The sequence below is a fragment of the Aquila chrysaetos genome, chromosome 26 (genome assembly GCF_900496995.4).
Source record: "Aquila chrysaetos chrysaetos chromosome 26, bAquChr1.4, whole genome shotgun sequence".
NCBI classification, from domain to species: Eukaryota; Metazoa; Chordata; class Aves; order Accipitriformes; family Accipitridae; genus Aquila; species Aquila chrysaetos.
The window spans coordinates 3,241,662-3,262,087 of NC_044029.1; the positions used below are offsets into that span (position 1 = coordinate 3,241,662).

Sequence of the window (20,426 nt, forward strand, 5' to 3'; positions counted from 1 at the left end):
AACACCTGTGCAATGGAGACTTATACAATCTCCAACAATTTGCATTTAGAGATGAATTAAAATTCTTTTGGTTTATACTATGGTGGAGCTTCAGCTTGAGTAACTTTCTTCTAAAGGTGACCGAATTTTCCATATGAAATTTTAGAAAAAACATTTACTAAATGCACAGAGAAAATAGACTAAATGCCCCGTTGTGCATATGGCCTTTTCCAGCAAGGTAACTTTTCTCCCTTTATGTAACCAGCCACTTTGTTCTCTGCCCCCACTTATCCACACAAGCAGATTTTTTTCCTTAAAATTTTGGAAGTGCCTCTTAACTGAGGCATGAAGTGCAGGGATTTATTCCTTGCCACAGAACCGAACTTTATCTAGACCACCCAACAGAGCTCCCAGTTTCCACAAACTGTTGATTTCTGATCTTTGCCACCCCTTTGTTTCTCTGGAGAGTTTTCTCAGCAGCATCACACAACCACGTGGTTCCAGACATGCCCGTCGGATACACAAGTGGCCTTGGGGAGCAAAATCGGACTCCGAGTACAACACGGAGAGCGGTAATATTCCTGCGCACGTGCGACAGGACAGAGAAGGCAGCGTCCCACTACCTCCACCCCGGGCTTCCCCGGATCCCTACGGCGTCAGCCAGAGAGACGGGACGGGACAGGACGGGACGGGACGGGACAGGACGGGACAGGACGGGACGGGACAGGACGGGACAGGACGGGACGGGACAGGACGGGACAGGACGGGATGGCCGAGGCTGAGGAGAGGCACGCAGGGGCACACGGACATCAGCTAGCTGGTTTCCTCATTCTGGTTTAGCATCTGCATGGATGGGAACTGCCACGTATCACTAAGTTGTGGAGCTCCCACCTCTCTTGAGTGTCTCTATTTTTTTTTTTTTTTTTTTTAATTCCCAACAGATTTTTAAAAATGTATTAAGAAGCTGAGTCACTATCTGATCTAGTTCCTGTGTTCTAAAGGTTAATACAAGCATCCAAGAGTCACATTAACTTAACAACAGCAAAAATCAATCCGGCATGAGATTGAATGCACTACATTCAGCCTTAACGCCAACTATGACCCGTTGTATCAGTTTTCAATTTTATATAAGAAATTGATACAATCATAATTTCCCACCTCCTAAACTCTGAGGGAAGAAAAAATAATCTAAGCAATTTAAATGAAACAGAGGATTGACAAAGAATTCCCTTTTTCACTGATACATAATAACCTTCTTCTAAGATCCTTCTTGGAAAAAACTTCACAAAATTTTTCTTGTAGCATTGTGGGTCTACAAAATTAGAACTCACCAGTGTAGGGACAATGATGCTGGGAAGGATGAAGAGAAACTAAACAGATTAAAAGCAATAACAGACCTAGATCCTGGGTCTGCAGGATGCTGCAATACAGGTACAACGTACCCAACAGTATTTTGCATGCAGTAAAATACACTTACATTCTGCCAGAGTTAATATCTAGTGTAAGTTCATGGTTTAGAAAGTGCCTTTGTGCCACCCTTGAAGTCATTGCATTCAAAAGGATGAAAACAGGAGTGGAAGAACACCTTTAAAATGCGTTGCACGTTTTCTTCTAGTCCAAAATTACAATTACTACACACTTTATAAGCCTGCAGCCAGTTTTAGTAAACTGCTACTTACAGCTCTGGCATGACAGCCAACAGATGAAAGCGGTGAGTGAGAGCTCTCATTCATCGCTGCTAGCAACTCACTGCCTTTCTGATCCCTTTCTTCAGAAACAAAGATTAGGTGGGGGGAAATAAGGTAAAGGGTTATTTTTAAAAGTCCGGATTTTTAAATCACCATCCAGGAGCTGGCTGAGTTGAGCTCTTATTAGTTGCCTCTCATCTCCCACTTCTGTTTCCATAGAAACCTCGCAGCAGCATCGCCTGCCTCACCGTCCTGAAGTCTTCAGATTCAGTCGATGCCAAACCTGGCCGGGCAAGCCGGCGGAGGATAACGGCAGCACCGCTGCGGTGCTGAGGTCCACGGTGCTGGCCTCCCATCGCGTGGAGACCACGTATATAAAACGGAGAAGTCGCCTCTACCCTATTGCACAGACCGGGGTGGAAAGCTGATCCAAATCCCAGCTGCTTCCCTTCTCTCCAGCAACCCCGGAGGGATGCTTACGTGGACGGGGATGAAGGACGCACCTCAGTCCTCATAAACTAAAACCCACAAAGGTTGGAAAAAAAAATCAGCGAAACGGAGGAATATTGATCTACGTAGTCAGCACAGCAAAAGACAGCTGGCTGCTAAGCAGGGGACTTCTCCAGTTCTTGCTCCCTTTTCCCTGCTTCTAGAAAAGTGTAGTGGACAGTGTCAGGAACTGGATTTAGAAAAAAAATGCTCAGTCTGAAAATTCAGAGGCGCATTGTAACAACACCTGTACTGTGGAAAAACACGCTTGGAAGGCCTTTTGTCCACGGTATTTGTCTACTTTAATTAGTTCATCTAGGAAGAAGAACGCTCCTTCTAGTGCCAATCACTTGTTTTACAGAGAGAAGGTACTGGCAATTAATTCATATTTATTTATTTAAATGGTCTGCAAATGAATAATCAGCTACTTTTTTTTTTTTTTTTTTTTTTACCTGCTGCAACTTCTCCATCGCCTTTATCCCAATTGGAATATACCAAAAAGTGACATTTTGAGATGATAACTACGAGTCACCAGGTGACCAAAACTGACTAGTCGAATGCCAGAGAAGGCACTACTGACTACGGTTTGCCCAAGGAGACTACTAAAAACCCCAAGACGGTGAATTTTTCTGATCAAAAGGAGCAGGCATTTTCAGCGAGACAGTCCCTCAGTATGGCTTCCCCTGCCAACCCCAGTTAATATCATTTCAGTTTGAGTAAATTTTTCTTAAAATAAATCTCACCTTCTCTCAGGCACACCCTGATAGGGAGGAGTGGGTTATGGAAACAAGAACACAAAAAAGACCGCTACCAACTTGCTAACAACAAGGGAGCCTACGGAAACACTCAACGCTGAGTAAAAGGTGGCAAAATCTATCCAGTGGAAATCCAGAGAAAGGAAGGACTATCCTTACGTGCCTGGGAACTACTGCAATGATACCTGAACACGATTCCTCCTCTTTGTATCTATCAGGCCCTGCAGACAGTTTCTGTTCAAGAGATGTTCCCGCAGTGTGCCAGATCTCCTGACAATCCAGAAGCAATAGAATTGATTTTTTTTTTCCCCCGATGTATTAAAGCCTCCACCTGTATATGAAACATATACTTACTGAAAAATCAAACCATGCATTACAGAACAGATCTGGAGTTTTGGTGGGTGTGGGTAGGTCTAGAGGTTACACAATAAACATGATTAACATGTGAATATATATGAATATACACCCACAATGTGTAAGTTATAGATACTCCTTATCTATCATTTTTAATGACATGCTAAAGCAAACTGACAATCCAAATGTGTACCATGATGCAAGAATGCATTTGCATAATTGGCTTTTATTATATCTAGAGTTGTGAAGGATTTCTAAATCTAAAGAACATATAAGGGCAAGTATTAGTTTTTAAGTGAATTTCATGAACGTGGAAGGTGAAAGGAAAAATGTCAGTTTTGTGCAATAACAGTTTTGAGCCAATATGCTGAATGCAGATAGCAGCGATCACAAGTTACTTCTCAGGAAGACTGTTATTTTCTACAGTATCGGTACACATTTATTTACGTTGGCAAAATTTTGTATCCAAACCACTTAATAGTTCCTTCTTCCAGAAAGCAATTTTCTAAAATCATGCACTTCAACCTACTAGTAAATAATTTGTTTTCCAATAAAACTTTTCAAAGGTATAATTTATGGGGCAATAATACTCAGTATTATGGATTTTTTTTTTTTTTTTTAATGTCTGCTGCATTTCGCTGAATGTTAAGTGTGAATTTGGGTTCTCATCATAGAAAGAAGAGCAGACTCTGCTTGAATCAGCATTCCTGGTCTGGCGCAGTACAGTTCCCATCTGGGTCAACGCAACAAGCCTACCAAGACACGCCGAGCTGATCGTTTCATTTGACAGAGAAACTTAGAGTGCCCCAGTCACACCCACTCTCTTTCAATTTGCCATATTTCATTAGTGATGGAAACCAAGGTTAGTGCTATGGTTAAATGGCAAATGAAGGCTGGTTTAGTTTCTGACAATGAGTTCATTTTTCAAATCTACAGTTTCCAGCTGATGGCCAAGTAAAAGTCTCAGAGGCCTCAGTTCTCCATTCCCAGATGCAAAGGCCCTGTCACAATAACAGGAATTAAGATTTTTAAGAAGGTAAGAAGATATGAAACAGTAATGAAAATAAGATTGCTACACAAGTTATTTGTAGAGATCACGTTGCTGCCTATATAGTACAGTTGATGTAGCAAAATTTAAAAATTTAATGCCAAAAGCTGAGAATAACACTGCAAAAATTGATTTCTTCAGATTCAAGTCAATGCCATCAGCAATGAATACACTGCCACCATTTTCTGATGCCGCAGGCCCAGAGGAAGATGACAGCTGCTATTGAAGATAAAGATGATTTTGTAGAAGTGCTTGGGGAATTACTAGCAAGAAATGAAAGAGCAAACTTCTCCTACCTCTTTAAAAGAGAGGGCTGGAACCCATGTAATCAATAACAGGAGACTGAATAAAAGCAAAAGAAGCTAAAGGAAATACCTTGATGGGCTAGAGGAAAACCTGCAGAGGTAAGAGACACCTCTGGAAAATGTAACCTACCCATTTTAGTAGTGCGCTTGCAATTTAATCACAGGATGGCACACCGCGAGCATTGAAAACTGAATCTGGAACTCAGGGGAGCCTCCATTCTCATTCAGGTTTAAGGGAATAAAATCTTTGTCTACAAGACTGACCTACAGACCGATCCAAAAGGTTTTCTGCAAGAAACGGCGTTACCAACCTGGAGCAAGAAACACCGTATCAGATCCCTGTCCAGATGCAAGCGCAGAGAAGGAAAGCGTCCTAATCGCAACGCTATCCGACACGCGCAATCACCCAGGCAGGCGGCTTTCGCTCCGGAAAGCGCAGGAGTGCCAGAGCTGCTGCTGCTTTTCCACGCGCACCGTTCGAGCTCCTGCAGGAGCCCCAGGACCTGCCCCCGCCGAAAGGGCCGACCTGCCCTCGCCGGCCTCGTGCCGCCTTACGGTGCCTCGCCGGGGCGCGAGCAGCCGTGCGGTCAGCCGGATCAGGTGATTGATCTGTCTGAAAACTAACCCTACCAGGGAAAGAAAAGAAAGATTAGTTTTCAGTTGATCAGCAAAGCCTTAGAAGTCATTCCCACAACAAAGAGGAGGCAGGACCGGCGCTTTCGCCGGCGTGGCTGGCCCAGGTCGGTTAAGCTGCTGCAACGGCTCTTGCTCGCTCCTTCACGCCCGCAACTGCCACGCCGCTAAGCGGGTGACCCTGCGTCAGGTGAGTCACCGTAACCATCTGCGTACGCACCCTTTCCAGAGGTATTTCGGTTAGCGGAGGGCGGCTTAGCCCGCGATTCAAGCAGAGTCAAATTACCGAGCGGCTGCCCCAAAAGGTCTCCAGCCGAAGGGACGGTAACTACTTCTTCCTTGCACTCTGCAGAGAACAATACGTCACCCCGTATTTGGGGCCCGAAAATATTTGATAGAATTGGTCAATAGTAGCATCGGGGTGATTGAAGATGATGAAATTGATAGAGAGAGACAAAGCGAACTGCTCTCGCTCAGCCGGGCTCTGGCAGAATCTATTGATTTACAGCAAACAAAACAGTACGGGAAACAATATTCAGACAACCTTGAGGGTTTATTCTGGTTGCCACTTTATTTCAACAAAATGGATGCTGTTCAAAGCTGTAATTCTCACAAACTGCAAACTGACCACACACACACACATTCTACATATATATAAACACACAGAAATTCATCTTAAAGATTATGATAGAGGGTGCAAAAATTATCAAACAAACAAAAGGAGAGGTACTAAAATTAAGGCTGACGGTGAATTCAGAATTGGACCTCATGATGCCGTGTTTAATTATACAACCACCTTTTTTCTCTTCTTGATAGGACCCCTATCTCATCAAGTGTACAGGAAGACTGTTACTGAGTAACGGATTGCTTAATGCAAATTATTCTGTTCTCAAGCATCTTCAGCCTGCAGAGTGATATACAGACAATAGCAAAGATAGGAAAGATGTCCAGTGGAGAAGAGGGATGGCATACTGATGATACCCGGGTCAACCATCAGATGTTAAAATGGTTTGTGCTATTACCATTCAGCATCAAACTTAAAAGTCCTCCTCTGCAGGTGAAATAAAAACCACCTGAGTCACCCAGACCCTGCTTCCACCCTCCGTGAGACTTTAGCCAATAAGATATCTCAAGAGAGAACCAAGAACATAAAGTCCCGTGGACAGTCAGACACTAAGGTATGGCAAATCACACCAGGAAATTAAGAACAAGAACACGTAAGTAGCCTTAGACCAATTAGGTAAATACAAATGCATGTCTGATGACAAACAGTGACAGAGACAGAGATAAATACATGGTGTTTGTTTGCGAGAGGGAGAGAGGATTGCCCCAGCCTGCGCTCGTCCCAGGTGAAGGGAACAGGAGCCCAGGGCTTTTTCCCCAGCGAAGCACTGACACCTTGCTCGCCACTTGGGGCCAGGGGCAAGAGCAGGCTGGGTAAGCCAGACCTCATCTGGGAGCTACCTCGTTTGGTGTCCCCAACACGTGACCTGTGCCAAAGCTGCCAGAAAATTCAAAGGAAAAAAATAAAAAAATAAAAATAAAAAAAAAGATCTTTGGTTTATAATTCCTCCGCACTGTTTTACCCGTGTGTAACCTACTGTAACCTGGTATGGTGTAAAAAAAACCTTAGTCAAAACTAAGTGTACCTTCCAGAAATTTATTCATACACAGTTTTGGCTTCATCCAAAATTCAAAAGTCATGGGAATTGGTTTTACATGTCACAGCTTGCTCACTCTGGGTACATGTGAGAGAACACGCATACATCTCATGAAAAATGCTAGGGAGAGGAAAAAAAAACCCCAAGATTTATGATTATGCACTGATTTATACATTATATTATGATCTATTCTTCTCCTTCTCTTCCAAAAGAGACTATTAGTTAATATTGTTAGAGGAATCCACAGTGAATATATATCCATAACACATACATGTTATCGGCAAGATTACATGCAAAATCATGCATTTTAAAGAGCAAAAATACAGGTTTCTCCACTGTTACACCTTTATTTCAAAACCTGGACTATAAATTAGCCAATGAGGCAGCGGTTGACAAGAAAGAATAATGATTAACTTTATTCGTAGGTGACCACTGATTAAAATAAGCTTATAAATATTTCCTGTTTTCCTGCAACAATTAGCAATTTGATGGATCTTACTTATATTAAGTTTCATAAATGGAAAGTCTGCTACAAAAATTAAAGCTGTAATACCAGTAAAGGAAACTTGTTTCATAAGCTGAAGGACCCCCAAAAAAATGCAGTGATTTTTTTTCTCTCTCACTTTTGTACTCCACCGAGGTGGTGGTGACATTTTTGCCAGTTAATCAACACTGTTGTATTATGCACTACTGAAATACAAAGATATAATGTCTGTATTCTCTTCTTTTAAGCAGAATTCTGGAGCCCTGAAGTGAGTATTTCAATTATTATGCTTGCATTTTAGAAGACCAAAATGTATCCACAAAGAGAATAAGGACATACTGTGTGTCCTGATCCTCCAAACCCTTACTCCAAATGCAACTGCTGCCTGTGTATGCAGAAACCAGTTAACTTAAATACAGGTGTGAAAAAGACCAAAGACATACACCTTTCAACAAAACTTCTTTAATCATTGTGCTATCAAATTAAAATTTTTCATAAGATTAAAGAACTAGTTATTTTTTCCTTACATTTGTAGAAACAAATAGTGAACAATGAAATACCATCATAGTCACAATAAATCACTTATGATTAGTATTCCTCAATGTTTTTCTAAGACATTTCTCTTTCAAAACATTTTAAAAAACAAGGTCTTTTTCCTTGGTAGTGCTTAAAATAAAAATAAATAAATAAATAAATATCTCAAAAAGTCTACTTCCAAGTATGCAGGACTGGTTTAACAGTTTCTTATTGTATAAAGCAGCCACTATACAAACATTGGACTATTATAATGCACCTTTACAAGAACATCATCCAGGTTAGTTCTGTAACTAGCAACTCAGACCATTTTTAGCAATAGTTGCTAATAACTGTTACTCTTAAAAGCCCTGAAGCAGTAGCACTATTGTGAACTAACCCCAAGGAACTGCCTCTGCAAATTCTGCTATCAATCTGACGCTGAAAAGCAGCTCAATAGTTCCAGAAACCTTTGTAAATTCCACCTCTTTGAGAATTTATTCCAGCAGCAATTATCATCCACAGAGTATACTGGGAAAATCTGTCACCAGTGTAGATTCAAATTTTAAAAATTCACCTCAGGAAGACTAAAAATTGGCTCAATGGGTGCAATTAAAATACTAAGCCTCACTGTAGCCTGTTACTGAAAATGAGCTATGAAAAAAAATCCAGGCTTCAGGAAATACTACTGTTACTTCTAGTACACTAGCTGAAAAATGCATACAGTTGAAGAAATATTTTTGCTCCATATATGCTTAGCTATACTGAACTCTTTCACAGCAAGCTATTCCTTACATTTCTAAAAAGCAAGAGTTTGGGTTTTTTAAGCAATACATTTATAATACTGTCAAGTATCAACAATTGATCAGACTTTTCTCTTGGTGGACTAGTAAATCTATGGTAGCCAATTTAGTAGAAGCCATATCAACATCCAGCTCCATATAGTTGTATTTATTTATTATTACTCTAAAAAAACAAAACCAAAAAACCCCCACCAAGGAAACCAGCAAAAGATTTTGCTTCTGCTATTGTATATTTGCTCGGTGCATGTACAAGCTGAATGACTACCAGCAATTTCAATGCAACAAAATTATTACTGCTATATTATAAAATCCACTCTATGTTCTCAATTACCTCTTAGAACAGCTCCTACTGAAAGAAATTCTAATATACGTGAAAGACTAAGCACCATTAAGAACGACACAAGTAGTACATGTCTGGTAGTAACAAATATCTGATATTACTTGAATACAAGGAACTTGCCTAAGAAACTGGGAATTTCCTACAGCCAAGCCACAGCTTATTTGACTGCAAATACTTTTACAGTTAGTAATAATGAAGCGGCAAGCAAACAGCATAAGAAACCATAGTGCTGACTTTTTAATATCTGTACAGAATAAATAAATTCATAATTGATCAATTATATATTCAAGCGGGGAAACACAATGCTAGCCTTTCATTGTCAATTGACATACAGTCTCATCACCAGAGAGCACAAATGAAATGCTAATGGCAGAGAAGATGAATGCCAATTTCCCTCACTTTGCTCCAAGTTTCAGTGGCTCTCTACAATAAAAGATAGCTGTTTGTGGAGACTGGCTTGTTCCATACCATTAACTCAGAACAAAACATATTTTTAGTGGGACAGCAGTGTTTACTTGTAAGAACTGATGAATTGTACACCACCATTTATCACTTGTAGACAAAGACATTCAGGCACAATTTTGGACATAAATCAAGGTACATGCTCCTAAATAAAAAAGGGATTGCTTAAGTCCCTAAAACTGCATAGATTGAGGTCAGATTGGCCATAGCAACCAAGAATGGTACTTAGGCCTCCAGTAAGACTTAGCAACCAATAAATGAGCTCAGATCTCTTTTCATCTCCACTGGTGTGAAAGCCAAAATTAAAAAGATTAGATCACGCTGCACCCATCACAATAGACTTCACAGTGAAAAAGTCATTTCTAGCCTTTGATTCACATCCAATAAATAACATTCATCCCTTCCATAATGAACAACTTTCAAAGTAAATTGAATCTCCATAGTGCTGCTTTCCCTTGCTGCACCGTATTTACATAACAATATATCACAGGAAGCTCAGAGTGGGTCTTGCAAATGGAAGACGCGTCTTTAGCGCTGATTACACTATATTCAGCTTTAAAACGCTTACCATTTAAACGTGATCCACTGAAGATTAAAATAAATAATAAACAATGCTTTAAATCTTGCGGTATGAAACTTTGTCATTATTTCAATATGGAAATTTCATAGTAAACAGCTCCCTCCCCCTTTCCTTTCCAGTCCTTCCATTTGAGGATATTCAGCAAATTCTACTTTCCAGGAGCGCTGATGATACTATCTGTCTAGCGTTTCCAGGAAAAGGGATAGTACACTATTTCATTTTTACTGCCTCTTTCCACACTGTTGCTATTCTCTTTTATATATATATTTTCAAGTACTCCGACAATTCTTTTTAATGTTCCGAACACATCGGTCACCTATTACTCCAACCTCACACAAAGCATTAGGTATTGCTGTTTTCCCTCTCCCTAGAGCAGTAGTTATTTGTAAATAGGTGAAGCTGATCACAGCTGCAGGAAGCTAACGCAGATCTAACACACGAAATCAGAAAACACATCCAGCAAATGTTCACGTTGTATTGTCACTGCATGCCCTGTATTTCCCGGACTTGATTTGTCATTCTTACAAATGGATCATCATTCCCTTCTTACTGCAGGTTGCATAAACTGACATTTAAAGGAAAGTGTTCGAAAGCAATAGATTGAAACAAAAAGTCTACACCTAATTAAAAATATGCAGAAATAATTTCAGTCCTCTGCAGCAACAACTCATGTAGATTATACTATTTGAACTCAGCAGGGAACCTCATTAATTTTTAAAACTCCCTGACCCCGGTGCAGTTAAGGGTGTAAAAATAATTACAAATTAGGGTTGAGGGAGCACTGCTTTAATATTGCATGTGTGCTATCAGCTACACAACATTTTATCGAATATGGATATTTATTACAGCTAAGCATAATTTTAACGTAGCCAAAATGAAGCTGCATGGTTAATTTTAAAAATGCAGATGTTAGAAATGGTATCTTTTTAAGAACGTAACTATAGTAGCCACCACTTCCACGGAAAAAACCCTGCCTGCTTTCTGCAAACATTCTCGTAACACAAAGCACAGCAATTACAGGTTTAAAAGCTAGTAACAGCCTAGATACGGCCGTACACCGAAATATTTCTATAACAAGGCACGTTTGCAGCCTAACAATTTCTAACTTATTTAGAAGGCTATAAAACACTTGGCTGAGAGTATAAATATTCTCTCTTACCTAAAACTTGTCAGAAGAAAGATCCTTCTCCATTGTTGTCACCTCCAGTGCCCCCTCTTGCCACCATGGAGATTGGTTCTGCTATGTTTATTGCTCTGTGCCTCAGTTACAGCCGTGACACTAATCTGCCCGCACAGACCAGCACAGGGGCGCGCGCGCGTGTGCGCGAGAAGCGAGCCTGCCGACTTCAGGACCGGGAACCTAAACCTCAGGCCAAGTCAAGGCTGAATGAAAATGATCAAAGCTCTGTCCCTCATCAACAGAGTAGACAAGATTTCCCCCCCCCAGCCCGCCTCCCCCCAATGAGCAGTAGGGCTGTCAGTAGGGATTCCCACTAAAAAGCCTCTAACGGAGGCAGACCTTCTCCAGACTGCTAGTGCCTGCCCAGCAGTCCGTGCGGAATACAGGTAGCTATTGTTCCTGAGACAGATATGTAGCCAGCCACTCAGACTCTGACAGATCTCAACAAACCAGCGAGCCTGCCTTCAGTTTAACTCTTTATTTACTAGTGCTTCACTTTTTACAAAGATCTCCTTTTGCCCTGGAGAGGGAGGGGCAGGGGGGAAAAAAAAAAAATAATCAGTAAGTTGTTCTGGTTTTGTTAAGAAAAATGTTTCAGGTTTCACGTACATAGGCAGTAATCCTATGCAAATTTAGGAGTATTGCTTTTAATTTTGAAACCTCATCTCTTCTGGTGTTGGACAACACAGCAATAGCACACTTCAGCAGTGAAACAGGATTCCAATTCTGTAAGGTAAATAACTCCTGCTCTGCCTTCCTCTGAATTCTCATAATTCATGGGGAAATAAAACAGTTTGAATAGATAACATGCATCTTTGCTCAAATATTCTAGGTGTTAAGAAACACAGCAATTTAGGGCAAATGCTTCAGCAGTTTTTCCACCAGAAATCAGTTTTCAGCATTGACTAGAAATGAAGTTAGTGTCTCCGAGAGAAAACTGTGCTAAGCAAGTAGATAGTTAGCCAATTAGTTGGCATAAGAAGCAGCAGATACTCCTTTCAGTCTTGCAGCAGTTTTATATTTTGATAAGGAGATTTTACTTGCACAAAAAGGGGTTTTTTTAAATTTTATATGACATGAAGCTTAAGAATTTATTCACAAAGACACAGTCAATGAAGCTGTTACAGAAAATATCCTGACATTTACGCTCTGCGTTTGACTTTTAGGAAGTAACGCATTATTATATGAAAAGCTAATGATTCTGCATTCTGCATAAATATTGTATAAGTACAGCCCAGGTGTAGCCTTCAGCTTTAAAATGCTTTTCCCCCTTCTGTTTAAGCCAGTCTTAACTTCATTTCATGCAGGTTGCAGTAGGATGCGTATGTGCATGGGTATACTTGCCTTTGGGTGGGTGGGTTGGATTGGTTTAGGGCTATTTTAAGGTGTAAAGGTTGAAGATGTCAAGAAAACTTTTCACATGGCAGTAAAATCAGGTTTATAAAATGGAGGTTGTTTAAAAAATATTCATACTCCTAACATGAGTGCAAATTAGAGACATGACATCAAACCCAGTATTTTAACCTGGCAGAACCCATCAACTCAGAGAAGCCTCCCTACCCATTACATAAATAATCATTTTACCAGCAACTTCAAAATGACACGTTAAAAAAACTGCACGCAATTTATTCTGAAAGTTGCCAATGGTCACTTTATAGTGTTTCAAAGCAATCTTTTCTGCATGTTTGAGAATTTAATTACACTCCTACAAAAATGCCAGGCGTCCAGTGCCTTTCAAAATTCTTCCAGCGCAGCGAGGAAACAAGCAGACAAACAGGAAAGCAAACCAGTGTTATTCAGTGTAACGCACTCTGTGTGGTAGAATACCTCTAGACTACCCGATGCGTTTTAAAGAACCAGGACTCTGCATTCACAAACCCTGTGGCTGTTTCATTCCAGAGTACCTCGTTCCTGTCAATTGAAGTGTCAGTCCTTAAGGACAGAGACATCCATTGGACTGTATTTTTTTATCATCAGCTTATGTAAATGCCTGGTGTTATGTAGGAAGAAAAGCTTTCAGTCATAAATATATTTACAAATTAATAGTATTCTTAGATAAAAAGATGAATTTATTACAAATTCTGAAGCATTCTGCACCGGTTTCTCTTCTGTTTTGAGCAAACAGGTAACGAACTGTTGCCACTAAACAGAATTAAAAATTGCCGGGGAAATATACGCCAGGCAGATCCTCAGCTGCTAGTGTAGAGCGTGGAGGAGCTGTGCCAGCCCCTCGCAGGTGAGAACGTGGCCATGAAGCCGCAACACCAAAGGGCTATGGAGTACGCGTTACTGCCTGGAAACGTCTGCCCTACCCCGCATGCGTATACCACTGCAAAATGGAGACCACGGCTGCTGCGCCGTGGAAAGAGCGGTCTGAAGCCCTGCCGAGGACCACGCGACAAGCTCCCGAGCACGGTCCTCTCTGATTTCAACCTCTGGTTGGGCCTCGCTCAATGTAACACCCTGCGATATTTCACCCTGAGCCGAGCCTCCCGCATGTCTTCCAGCGCCGAGTTATCCCGGGGCATCCTCATCGGCTGCTGGCTTGGTACCTACACGAACACGCGCGCCGTTCAAAAAAACAACACAGCATTAAAAAATACGGCTTTACGGGAGGATGAAAAGGAAAACTTTCTGCAGCGAGCTCATGTCAGAGCTGGGCACCTCGCGGGAAGACGGAGAAGTCGGCGCTTGCTACGAAGGCGTGACCTCCTCCTCCTCAGAAACCCTCCCTGCTTTTACTGGAGCGATCCCCAGGCTGCATCCGTGAGGGAAACAACTTTCTTCAGGTTTTGAGACAAGAGCGGCGGGAAGTATTCTGCCCAAAGACTTTCTGCACTCTCTGGAGGTCGCCTTTGAGCAGGAAAATGGCCACTCTTCCCAGCCAAGTCTGCCCCAAGTCACCGGTAGCAGACGCCTTGCTATAAGTACAAATGATGGGATTTATGTAAAGGGTGATGTTTGTTTATACTGATTGGTGCTTTTTTTTTTTTTTTTTTTTTTTAACAACAAAACCCACACAAGCACAGAGCGGGGAGGAAAAGGGGGCTGCTTAAGGGGAAGGAAAAGCAAGGCTTTTTTTCCTTTTTTTTTTTTTTTTTTTAATTGTACAGCTCATCTAATAAAAGCAGGCATTATGGGCACAATGTTATCCAACATTGGATAACTAGTCTCATGTACCGTAGTATATTTGAACAGTTTGAATTGATTTCCCAAAAGGAGAGCATAAAGCAAGCCAGGTATGTCCTGTATAAAAATCCTGCGTCTGAGAAATTTGCTTGAGAACAGACTGCTGGAGTCATTTCTTTCAGCTAACCCACACAACCCCACTCCGGTGAACAAAGCCACATACCGGTATCACGTATCCATTTTCCTTTGGAGATTCCATTTTAATGATTCTTCAGTAAATACCTTTGTATTTAGAAATTATTCATACCAGATATAAAAAAAAGCACAGTGTTTCAGTAACTAACTGTGTGACAGAGGTGAAAAGCACATAATGTATTCAAGTATGCAACCTCAATTAACCTTTTGCCTCAGTTTGTGGACAAGACTATCTATAAAAAGTGAGCTCTCCCTGTGATCAAAAATCAGTTTTACAACTTCACATCATTTGTGGCTAGTTCCCTATATAAAAGAACATAACATGAGGAGATCTCTATGAGCTGCAATTCAAATTTAACTCACTCTTATTCTTGATCTTCATTTCCTTAATATAAAAGCTATTGTAAAACATCATATGAGAAAGCACTGATTTATTTTTTTTTAAAAAACAAAATGTATTTATTTAAATCGTGGTAGCTAGACTTTACTTATCTCAGAAATTACTGAAAAACATAAGATAGCAAACATAAAGATATAAAAATATTTAGACTGGAGCCAGTGCCTGTTTTGCTTCGGATGTAGGCAAGTACAGCCCGTAGTTTAGAAAAGAACTTGTGATTAACATATACTCAACTATGTTTGTACACTGTAATATAAAACAACCAGGAATTACAGTTGATAAAGTATCCTTAGCCTTCCCAAAATTTGATATGTATATTATTAATGAAATAGCTTTTCTTTAAAATGCTGTGCTAAAGAGCACAACTTTTTTTTCCCCTCAACTCTTTCACAGAAACATAATTAGGGTATTGCATTCTCCACTAGATGCTTTGTGAAAGCAAATGTCAGGGATTACGACTCAGCAAGATAATTACAAACATTCTACATAATAACATAGGAAACCAGCATCAGAGGTACATTTCACCAGTTCATGTTCCTCTTACAGATTACACTTTCGATACGTGATCTGTTGGGAAAAATGAGTAGAAGTTGACGGTATCTTTTTTTTTTTTCCTCCCCCATTTACTTTAGAGCTATCATCAGCAGACCAAACCACTGTTCAAATAAACACTTTTCTTTTTGTAAGGTTTCACATTCTGAATCCCAAATACATACTTTACAAAACCTCCCCCCAGTCAACACTGAGCCCAAACACTTACCTAGCTAACTGGTAGTACATGAATTACAGCAAGAGGGCATATTCACACATTGTTGAGTAAATTAAACCATCTCTTTTGAAAAAGTTTACTTTTCAAACCAATCTTGTACCCAGTTCCATAGCAAGAAAAGATATAAACAGAATTATCAGAACAAGACATTTCCTTATAAAAAATCCTAAACAAACAAACAAAAAGCCCACAAAAAATACCCCAACCCCTCCTCCTGCCCCCCTCCCCCAAAAAAGTGATGAATATGAACAGAATTTTTCCCCTTGCTTCCTTAAGAACAGTGGTTTATGTAGGCAGACTACATTACAGATATTCCAGTCTGACAATTCACTTGTTAGCAGGAATTTATATTGATCAATTGTTTTCATCAGCTTAGATGGATTTGGACCTACCGCTTTAAGCGCTGATCCACGGGAACTGCTGGTTTCGAAAGGCCATAAGTAAAGTAGCTGGATGGAGAAAAAAAACAGTCAGGACTGCCCCTGTAGCTTCAACCTGCCGTGCATAGTTTTATTCCTCGGAATCTTTTGATAAAAGTCAGAACACAACATGATTTATTAATGTAGCAAAGTCATTACAATTCAGAGCTAAAAATGTTATTGGACTTCCCTCCAGCTAGTGCTGTTTAAGGAAGCCTTTAAAAAGCAATTTAATTCCATTCCACAAAGTCAAATTTTCTCCACAGATAATTGGTTTTCATTATATGTATAAAAAGCTGCAATGAAGCCAATATGTCAAACTATATCTTTTTTAGGATTTATATTTATTGCTGAAAGACTGACCTGCTCTTGCAAGAATTGTATTGTCTCTGTTTTTCTACTGGTAACCTGAAATCTTTACTGTTAATAACATAAGCACACACTATAGTAGCATTCACCAATGTACCATGAAATCTGAATATAATCAAGAATTCTTCTGGCCTCTCACATTTATAGCCAAATAATTTCATGCTGTCATCTGCCACAGATTAAATCTACGTATATAAACTTGTTCAATAAGAGTTAAAACATTCACACTGCTTTGAGAGCTTGAAACACTTAGTTGGAAAGTACTTGCCTGGCTCAGGTCATAATCAGTATATTTTAAAACTGCCATACTAAAACAAATATTAAAGCCTGTTATTGTGTGTATATATATAATATGCAATAATATGTATTACCACTGGGCATGTTTATATTCAAAGAGCCTAGGAACAACGTGCTCTTTAGAGTGTCTTGAAACATCAAACTTGCAAAGCTTATACACTAATTACAGCACAGCAGCAAAACAAAGAAATCCAAAAGCTAGCAAAGTTGGAAATGCAAAAACAGGCACGAAATTTTTCCATCATTAAAAAACTTCACACAAAACCCACACTCATTCAAGCCCTGATCTTGTTTACAGCAGATACGTATGACTAAAAATAATCTTCAAGCTAAAGCAACCAAATGCAATAAAAATACTTACCAGATATCTTGCTTAGAATTCGTGCCTTTTTCTTTTTTTTTTAAATAAGACAAGGAGATTCAAATTTAAAAGCTGTATTAGTTACTGTACTCCTGTTCCTGCAGCTCTTCAGTTGTAGGTACGGAGCAGCTTGGCTGGTATTGTTTAGAGATAAAGAGAGTGGCCTGTGTGAGCCAAGATATTCTGTACTGTCTGAGGATCTCTGCAGGGCTCTTAAACTCCTCCACCGAGACAGGTATTTTTGCTGTCTGTTGTCCAAAGAGGTTCATCAGAGCTCTTACAGTCACCTTCATTTTTCAGTCGTGGAGGCCCTGTGTGCTGAGAGGAGAGAGGCTTCTTTCTCTCAGTATTTATTTGCTTTTGGATTGGAGGAAGAGGCTCAGAGATTTTCAATTTGAGATCAAAGACAGGCGCATGCAATGGGACGAAACATAGTTTTCTCAGTTGTGCTCAGAATAGTAGTCCCTGAGTTCCCACATTCAGCGTTCCCAACTCCATAAGCTTCATGGGGAAAGAAAGATGGATAGTTATATATATACACGCACACAGGCGCACACAGACACACACACACACAGAGACACATTTTAAATATATTAGTTTTCCCCCTTGCAGCACTGCAGTCTCTCTATTGTCGAATAATAACTGTATCTGAAAAGAAAGCACTTAATAAGGCTAAGGTCAGACTGCTTAGACTTGGCATTTGCTGCGATAACAAATCAGAAATGATAGCATCGTACAGATTTATGAATTTTTTGCCCCCGCAGTCACAAACATCAGACGTTTACTTTATAAAGAAAGCTTTTAGATTCTTCCTGCAGTTTCCATAGTGATTTCATTTTTTCCCTTTTATCACAGATTGGCTGAAGTACTGCTACCCTTTGTGCTTTAAAAGGCTTGTGCTACCAACTGTCGATATAAAGGCACTGTAGCTAAAGCACACATGCAACACACACTGTCAGAAATAATTGAAATAGATAAATGCTGGTGAAAAAAGGTTTCGGTATTTTCTCTGCTTGTCCTGAAGTGTACAGTAGAATAGTTTTTCTTCTGAATAAATGTAATTAACTTGAGCCAACCATACTACTGTTCCGTTTCCCATAACCTATGATTCTTCTATTAGAGCACTCATCACACAAAAAATAATCTCTTCACAAAAAGCTTTAATACGGCTTACATCATGCAAAATGCCTATGCTCGTTAGATACAAACAAAAGCACTTTCATTAATTTTTTGAATCTTTTCAAGACAATGCTTATGCCACTGATATTTTTCCTCTTTCTAATAAGTTTATTCTTTTAGAGAACATGATGGTTTAAGGAACAATTACACTGTTTCTGGCAAAGCAAACAATGCTCTCTCTTGCTGGAAAGATAACCACCTTTCAAAGTAAGCCTAAAGGATTAGTTTCTATTTAACCCCTTGCTAAACAAATGAGACTGTCATCTCCTCAACAAAACAGAACTCAGCTAAGTAAACACTTTTATTCAGTTATCATGCCTTTAAAAATGTAGTCTTTAGATTGCAGAATGTGGGCATAGTATTTCCCTACCCCTCTTTCAACCAGCTTAATAGAGAGTGAGTGCGTGGTTAACCCCAGCCAGTTGCTCCAGTCTCCTGAGAGTTTCTATTCTTGTAAGTCAGAAACCGTCTAACTTAGTAAAAATACTGAATTATATCATGTAGTGTTAAATATCTTACAAAAACTCTGAGAGATGGAAATTTTCCAGGTGACTATAAAAATAATGAGATTCCTTATTTTCATACAAAACTGGCAAAGTTAATGCAAAATTCACAGGGACAAATATTTTAAAAGCCTACAGAATACAGTACAGTTAAACAGATAACTTAGAAAAAAAGAGAGAAATCAGGCAACTTTCTTTTGGATGCATTTATGACAATGAATTATTTATTGCCAAACAGATTATCTACAGAAAACTATCAAACTCCCTGTTTTACGGTCAAGTCTTTATGAGGGGAATTATACAACTGACTTTTCCTGTTGGGATATTAAAATCCACCATTAGGCATTCACATCCACTAAACAGGCACTAACTGTGAGCACGACGTACGTTAATACCTAACTGCCAGTAAAGTTTATTGGAAGAAAGAGTTTGCAGCATGGTGTAAGTGAAGGACTAAACGTAAATCAATTACCAACAGAGATTTAAAATAAAAAGCAGACAGTTATTAAGATTACGTTGATTACGGACATACCCCACAGGTGGTCCTGGTCAAAATCGATACGGACAGACGCAGCGGTCTTGGGGAAGATGCAGGTACAGCTGATGCTGCCCTGGGACAAGCGGGTGGGCTAGCCGAGCTCCCGAAGGTCCTGCTACCCCTCGGTAAGCAGCCACCAAACTGTCACTCGTAGCAAACCCAACAGAATCTGGACCTATTCCTCTTCGTACCTATTTTCCACCATAGCCATCTCAAGGGTCATTTAATGAGCCAGTTAAGCGCTGTATTCAAGTAATCAGCGTCATCTGACTTATGATGATAAATATTGTCTTTGTGCAGACTTTTCATGCGCTGGCAAGAAAAAATAAACCACACTAAACATTACTGATAAGAATCCCGACTTTCTGATAGGATTATGACTTTTCACACTCCCTTTTTTAAATGTTACAGTGATTTTAAAAACCTGCATGCACACATACCTCAACACAAACCTGTATCACTCTAGGAGAATTTCCATGCAACAAAGGGAAAACTTTGTTGTTTAAAAATAACTCATCAATAAAAAAAATATATGAAAAGGTTTTGTCCTAGAAGAGTAAGGATGAGAAATCTGTCTTTTACAATACAAAAATCATTGAAGCCAGTTTCATTCTACCTAGAAATATTAAATCATGTTCTCATAGGACTTTCTTTCCAAACTTTACATATGTAAGATGTTCAAACGGTTCCTGCAAGATTCTGGCAGGCAAGGCAACTGACTTTCTGGGGATTGTATAAAACTGTTGAATTTATCCACCGTCTTTGTCTAAGCCAGGGAACCCTCAGGAAATTATTTTTACAGAAGAAAAACACAAACTAAGGGGTTTTTTAGCCGTTAGGGACTAAACAGGGCATTTGAAATGAAGAGTTGACTAACAGTCTAAGTTGAAAAAGAATTTCATGCTCCTTTACACACGGCTTTGCATATTCTCCTTGGAGAAAACTCTTAAATACAGCAGGAATGTGCTAACTAAAGGAAGTAAATATTTGTTG

The 20,426-nt window shown here is 39.8% G+C and overlaps 1 long non-coding RNA gene across 2 annotated transcripts in view; it reads right to left on the bottom strand.

The window, feature by feature from the left end:
• LOC115336388 overlaps positions 1-17,896 on the bottom strand; it is a 77,282-nt gene extending 59,386 nt beyond the window's left edge. The window contains exons 1-2 of one of the 2 annotated variants that reach the window (XR_003921747.1): positions 17,214-17,896; positions 16,160-16,216 (exon numbers count right to left, since the gene is read on the bottom strand). This is a non-coding gene — a long non-coding RNA (uncharacterized LOC115336388). Of the gene's footprint in view, positions 1-16,159; positions 16,286-17,213 lie in introns of those variants that run through there. The other variant, XR_003921748.1, reaches the window with a different exon arrangement.
• Between the last annotated feature and the right edge of the window lie 2,530 nt (positions 17,897-20,426).